Source organism: Eupeodes corollae, chromosome 1 (assembly GCF_945859685.1).
Source record: "Eupeodes corollae chromosome 1, idEupCoro1.1, whole genome shotgun sequence".
In the NCBI taxonomy this organism is placed as follows: Eukaryota; Metazoa; Arthropoda; class Insecta; order Diptera; family Syrphidae; genus Eupeodes; species Eupeodes corollae.
In genome coordinates this window covers 305856184-305863739 of record NC_079147.1, presented here as the reverse complement: position 1 = coordinate 305863739, position 7556 = coordinate 305856184, and the positions used below count along the sequence as shown (strand labels likewise).

Sequence of the window (7556 nt, the reverse complement as noted above, 5' to 3'; positions counted from 1 at the left end):
AGATACTCCCTTTATACGATTTATTTCAGCAGCATAGTCATGGATCTTTTAGCGTATTCTTCTTATACGAAGTGTGTTAAAAAAGTAAATTCCTAATTTAAAGTGAAACAAATATATTTTAGAATCACAAAGTATAACTAATGGATATTTATGGGCTAAGTATAGAATATATCCAGCCAACCACTAGGATGAGGCCACACATTTTGGAATCGATTATCGCTTTTTATAGCTGGTGAAAGTGTAGTACCCGTATAATTTAACTACCTGTGAATATGTGTATCACCATTACAAATTTATAAAATGAGAGGGAAACTTGGAAATGAGCGTTGGAATTCCCCAAGATCAAAAAATAAAGTACTCAAAAAGGGTATAAACAAGATCGTCACTAGGATGAGGCCACATGCAAAATTTTAGAAAAAAAAAACGAAAACAATAAATGAAATATTTACATTTTATGGTTTAACAACATTTCTTTATGAAATTTGTTCACATCAGTAATGACTATTGTGCACCATTTTCACATGTTACCTTTCAAAGACGGTCTGGAATGGAAACGTTAATTTTTTGTTAATAATCACAGTAAATTTGAAATCTGCCCAATTCTAAATGGCAATTCCCGAGGAAATATGTCCCTTTTCCCTACTCTCTCATTCTAAATAAAAAATTCCCGGGGATTTTGTTTCCTTTCCAATTTCCCTTATTCTAAACAAGTCCGAAAATGAGAAAAAATACTCCGGGAAAAAAAGGGAAAATACGAATTCATTTGGCGCGAGTTTGTTCCCGACAATTGAGCTGGAGAGTTAGAAAATAAAATGTAAGTTTTTCTTTTTTTTTGCAATAATAATTGATAACATTTCAAATATGTTAAGGTCAAAAACAACAAACAAGGGTCAGCTTGAAATGCTTTTAAATTTGATGGAGGCTCAACGCGATATTGCATGTGGCTTCCACAAGAAAACAAACGAGGAAGTGGCATTGTTTTGGCAAATGGTGGAAAATTTTCGGGGATTCTAAAGAAGGCACTTCACTATTTAAAAGATCTGCTTTGTAATAAATGCATATATTATGTAATGCACAGCATATATTAATAATTTTTGCTGCTTTTGTTGGGCTGTAGTGCAACTCTCTCGCACCAAGAAGACATCTCCATCTATTTTTGAGCACTCCATTGGTGCGTTCAATAATGTTTCGTGAGCTTGTGTGAACCTCATTAAATTTACTTTCAGTTGACCCTGTTGCAGGTGTCCCATGAGGAGTCAAAAGCCACGGTTCCAAAGGATATCCGGCGTCTCCTAAAAAAATGACCAAGTAAATTGAGAAGGGATACGTGACATACATAGTACTAAAAATAACTTACCAAGAAGCCAAACATTTCTCATGCCATTTAAATCCTCCTGCTCAAAATGGGCCCTTAACGCGCTTATATTCCAAATAAAAGAATCATGACAAGCGCCTGGATAAGAGGCATCAACGTATTGAATTCTTAGTTGATCATCACAAACTAGCATAACATTTAGGCTGTATGTTCCCTTTCTGTTATAATATAAATGTTTGTTTACAGATGGGGCAATGATCCGAACGTGCGTTCCATCAACGCACCCTACAATGCCAGGAAAGTTATGTTTTGAGTAGAAGGCCAGCGCAACTCTTCTTTTTTCTGCGGCCGTTTGGCATACTTTTATCCATTCTGGACATAGTTGCTCCTCCAAAACGTTTAAGACTTCGGCAAGCACTTTGCTAAAACTAGGTTGGGCCAGTCCAACATTGTAGTCTTTTCCCACCCCCGTTTGGTATCCTCCTTCAGCGAAGAAACGCAAACAAGCACTTAATTTTGTTATTGGAGGAATCGCAAAACTTTTTTTAGTTGGATCACAGGACCTAGAGAGAATATCCAGCAAATACTTGAAGACAACCTTGTTAACTCTATAATACTTTTGAAACCTAAGAATCAAGTTGTTTAATGAAACTAGAAAAACAAATATAGAATAAATATTTGTGAATTTACAAGTACTTACAACCATTGAGGCAACTCCAGAGGGTTCGAACTGTCCCTCAAGGATCTTCAAACAACCCTTGGGCTTTGATGTCTTCTTCTAACTCCTCTTCAAACAAGATTCTTGCTGCAATACTGAACATTTTTTAATTTAATTTACTTATTTATATGCATTTATTTATGCATAAATATCAATTTCAAAATGTTTGTTTTCCTTTTCTGAAACTGTTGTACACCTATGTACATTCTTGTGTCAAATACTTCGGAGCATCTGTTTCGAACATACAAAATTTTCGTTCCCGAGTTCGAAGGGAAAAACTGTCTCCCGGGGAATTCGGAACAGGAGAATTTTACTCTCGGGAGATCAAGTCTCCCGGGGAAAACAATTCCCTGAATATATCTGAAAATTTAAGAAAATAACAATGCGAGTACAAGTATAATATTAATAAATATAGACAGTGTCGCAGTTTGATTCAATTCCGAAGAAAATGCCGAACGAGTTTAACAAATTCAACGAAGACGAATCCGAGATAAATGTAACATAATGTACATAGCCCAGCCCAATTTATTTAAAAGCATTTTGAATCCTTATGGGATTAACTTTATTTTAGCTTAATTAAAAATTACACTTTCAAAAGAAGCTTTCAAAGATTTGCTAGACTGTGTCAAGCGTTCTTAATATTTGTAGAAGATTCAAAATAATAAAGGTATGTGGGGCTTGATTATGATGTTCAGGACGATTTTCCTCCTGGGACCCATAGGAAGACACATTAATCCCAGTCTCACATGTCTTCAAATCAAGAAGCTCTATTATGTCTTCTTCTAGGGAAGACATCGCGTATGGAGTATTTGGCCCAACCACCTGTTCCACGGATGGATTTGTTGTTGTGACGAAGTTTTTTTTTCCTTATGTAGCATTTGAAATCCTTCCAAACATTAAAAATCATAGCATGATATGGTTAAAAGAACAAAATGTATGCATACTTTCTTCCAGCTTTCAATATTATTTTGACGATTCCTAGGTTATTTAAAACTTTTTTATTATTATCCCACATTTCACGTGTTTTAGCCCGATATTCATGACCGACATTGCTTCCGTTGCAATGTCCTTATTTTTCTTCTTTAACTCGACGAGAGCTAAAAATTGATGTCGATTTGTTTCCTTGTTTTTATTGTTCCTTGCATGAATTTTAAAATTTTATATTTTATTGTGGATTAACAATAAGAAAATTAAAATAAAGGGTAACTCACATTTTTATATAATTAAAATAAAGAAAGAATTCACAAAATCGAACAGTGAATAATCATAAATACTTTCGTCTGTGAATCCGCCAAAAAAAGCTGTAGGATTTCAATTCCCCATTATTGACATTATGACATTTCAAATTTGCCTTGTTAATTGGTCGTATTCGAAACGAAGTAAGCGAAAGAGAATTGAAAAATGGCAAACTCGCTAGCAAAACGATTTGTCGCGAACCTCATAATCAGGCCCCAGCAATCTTGAAGTTTTTAGCCAATAAATGTTACCAAAACCAAATTGGTGGAGAAAAGTATGCGGGACTTACTCAACTGACAATGTTTTTAAAATTATATAGTTGTTTTGTTCTACCAAAAGGACACTGTAATTGTTCATTTCCTCAATCCCTTGACCGAAGTCCAAAAGTTTAGCGACCTTCTTTGCTAGTGGAGTTAATGAATGATATTTTGGCCGACCACTACCAAATCCAGAAAAACTAATTTTGTTCTTTCTCAGCTTGGGTTTTGTGTGCACTTTGAAGTCGGTCCAAACCTGCATACATAAAACAAATTAAAGGAAATCGGCTTTGCGGAAATTTTGATTTATATTTTTCCATCCGACGCTTTCAGAGGTGGAACTTCCGCATTTAAATGATTCGATAAATTTGTCCATAAATGGTAGGATTTTTGTCTTGCTTCAGGTGTTTTCAGGTAGCCTTTTGATAAATCCGGATGTTTGGTCATATATTGGACACAAATTTCGAACTGCGCAGCCTTCGTGTTTGAGGTTTTTGATGAATTCCTGAGCTTCCTGCTTTATATATTTTAATATTTGTATTAAATAATTCAACTAAATATTAACAATACATAATTTCCATTTACTTAAATTTTGAAGGAAAACTTCTTGCTTCGACCGCTTGCACATATTTGATATAAATTATTTACGAATTTGGATGACTTTGACATTTAATTTAGAATAAGGTAATACCGAATTTCCGAATAAAACAAAAATAGTTGGCATTACTACAGCTGTTCGATTCATGTTTATTAAAATTTGCTATAGAGTTACGGAGTTGCGATTTAGCGAGTTAGAATATTTTTACTGTAGCGTTACGAGTTACATAGTATGGCCCCAGAATCACCAAAAGCTACGATTAGGGTGTCCTTGTTTTCGAATTGTCTGCCAACTTCATAAACATCATCAAAAAGCCATGACCAAACGTTTTCAATTATATTAAAGTGCAGTAAATATAGCGGCTATAGCAAAAGTTCCACTTCTTCTGATTGAATTCAACTTCTAACAATCCTCGAAGTTTGAATTGGGGATTGTCTTTTTGGAAAATCCAAGGCAGAGGTCCAAAAAAGCTTTTTTATTTTTGAAAATGACCGTTCCAGCAAACAATAATAGTTGTTCCCGGTTATTATTGTGCAAAAACTAAAAGTTGTTTGTGCCATAGTAGGTTATAGCTCCCCACACCATTTCACCCGATGTACGTCTATGATCTCTTTCCAAAAATAAATTTATTCTTTCAATAAATCATGGAAATACAAGTTGTAACCAACATGGCTCGTCAAAGCTAGACTTTTTTCACCCGAAAAGACAATGCGCTCTTGGGCGTCTCTTGCAAAATGCACCCGATGCCTCATTTGTACTTGCCTCAAACAAGGGTTATTTTTTAGTTTTCTTTTCAGGATAGTATCTCTTTTTTATTATCCTTTGAAACGTTGTTATTTTGGCTGGTACTCAGCTTTTGGTCCCTATTTGAGTCGCTGGTAAAGTACAAATTTGAGACAATCCGTAGAATTAACCGCTTTTCTCACGTTCAAGTTTTTGTTTGATTTTTCATAAATTTTTGTGGACCAGCAATATAATTGCTTACAATTTTCTTAATTCTGTTAAGTCTCCTTGCTATTTCTTCACATCCTGAGAGTCGTAAATCCTTCAAAGCGTCTATTATTGCTTTTTCTATAGCTGTGAAAGTCTTTCCAGAGCCTATGTGTTGTTCTTTTAGATTATTCAATACAAAAGTTTTTAAAACATCGCACCTAAAAACTCCTGCACGGAAATATTCGCAGTGACCTCATCCTAGTGGAGCATTTTTGTATACGTTTTTTAGTAGTTTATTATTTGATGTTGGGAAATTCCAAAGCTCGTTTTTAAATTTTCGTTTAATTTTTTTAATTTGCAATAGTGAAATACGAAATATGAAATACCTATTAAGAGGTAGTAAAAGTTACCGGGAACAACCGGCTATAAAAAGCGAAAATCTATTCAAAAATGTGTGGCCTTAGTGGTTGGCAGTGTAATGTCCTTCAAATGAGCACCAGCACCAATTGTTCCCCATAACACTTTGTAGGACATCTGAGCTCAGCGCCTGCATATCAGCAAGAATGTTAGTCAGCTGTGGGATAATAGTGGGTTTATTCATTTACACTTAAGCCTTCAAATGATCATTCAGAAAAAGAAAATATGGTGCCTTGAAATCCAATTTTTGGAAATTATTAGGTCGCTGAAAATGTTTTCCTTTCTGTAACGCCAAAGTGGGGAGAGCAGCCTGGGCAGAGCTTTCAGTAATTGCTGGCCCTTAAAAATATTCTATCATAGCTCGAGACATTTCACAATTTATAGTTATAATATTGGTGGCCTCGACTTCAAACAGAAATGGCTCAATAATTTTTTCTGAAGCTATTAACATCAATTTTTGAGGACGATTTAACTTTCTGTTCTCAGTACTCAAAACTGTAACTTTGTTTGTTAGCAAATCCCTTTGAGTGGCAATGAGGTCATCACTCATTATTATATGATGAATTAAGTCATTTTACAGTCTTGCCATATCTCGTAAACGAACTTTTAGCTTTAATTATTGCCAAATTGGATTTGTTATCGCTTTTAAGAATTCTTCGAAATGAATTGCGTTACGTACTCCACAACACTTGCCTCTGCGTTTCAAACTCGCTTCAGTTTGGGCGAGGTCTTCTTACTAGAGCAAGCTCCTTATTGACGAAATAGTACGAAGAAGGTAAAATGGCGCTGGGTTAAATAAAACGATGTAAGTAGTTTATTTTTGTAAATTTCCCAAGCTTTTCTTTAAGGGGGTATTCTGGTCTAGAAATTAAAAAAAATTTCTTTTCATATTTTCATAGTTTAACTATTTAAGAATATGTCGACGAGAGGATTTTCCCAAATTCAAATTATTTTCGGAGAAATAAGTATTTTGCTGAGCAGCAATCCAAATCGGTTGGGCTGCAACTAATAGAACAAAAGACATAATGGGGTACTTTAAACGCGTTTTTCTCAGAACTGTCTTTTTGAATCTGATGCCCACGATTTCTCAGGTTCTGCTGAACCGATTTACATGAAATTTTAAGAGAGTCTTCTTTAGGCATTTGTCTACGTCCGGAACTACGGCCATCCCCAAATTTTAATTTTTACTATTTTTAATAAATCGAAGAATGTTCAAAAAAAAGATAAATTTTTTGTATTTTTCTTTAGACAGCCGCCATTTTGAAAAAAAAAATGTTTGTAACTTTTCCGTAGTTCCAGACATTGCGACGTTATTGTAGATTTATAATCTTTTTAAGTTTTTGATTTCAGATTTCTAGGAGAGTTAAATTCGCGGGTATGGTCACGCACCAAATTTTTGAGACGCACCACTCCGTCAGCTGAAAGCTAACGGAATTTTGATTTTTTTTTTACTTTTGTATTTTTTTTGTATGCTTTTAATGTGAATAAATAATGTATACAAAAATTGGTTATAAAATTGTTGCTTGCTTTTTTCTACAGCACTTCAAAAATTACCTAAAATTCATGTCTCTAGACCAGAATACCCCCTTAACTAAAATAATAATCATGAGATTTTTTTCATTAAATTCGAAAGGAACGTGGCGCATCCTGTATAATATGTATTGGGCCGTTTCAAGTTACAAGTTTTCGCCGCTTTTCCATTAAAAGGAAAGGAAACTGAATACGATTGCTGCATAATTTCAAGTCAATTTCACTTGCAGATAAACTAACATATCATTGTTGGGGTTAGTTACTTCCTTATTCGGGTACTTTTAGAAAACTTAAGGGCCTTAGGGTTTATTTTTCAGAAATACTAAAAAATTGAAATGACAGAAACGGGATTTTATTAAACATATCAGTGACTGATTGCAAATGGTCCAGGCAACTTTAAAAATGACCTAGTGAGATGAACATGTTTAAGGTTAGAATATTACGAATAATTTTTGAATTTTATTAAATTTAAACACTCGAAAATCGGGTACTTAATGGCTGTAACACAAACACGCTTAAGCTTCGGTTTCGTCTGCGTTAAGTTGGGCCTTT

At 34.4% G+C, this 7556-nt stretch overlaps 1 long non-coding RNA gene across 1 annotated transcript; it reads right to left on the bottom strand.

Annotated features, from left to right (window-relative positions):
- Positions 1-1570: 1570 nt before the first annotated feature.
- On the bottom strand, positions 1571-2169 carry LOC129942392 (uncharacterized). The gene is made up of 2 exons (XR_008781026.1): positions 2016-2169; positions 1571-1941 (listed from the first exon to the last, which is right to left on the bottom strand). It is a non-coding gene; the product is annotated as an uncharacterized LOC129942392 (long non-coding RNA).
- Positions 2170-7556: the final 5387 nt, after the last annotated feature.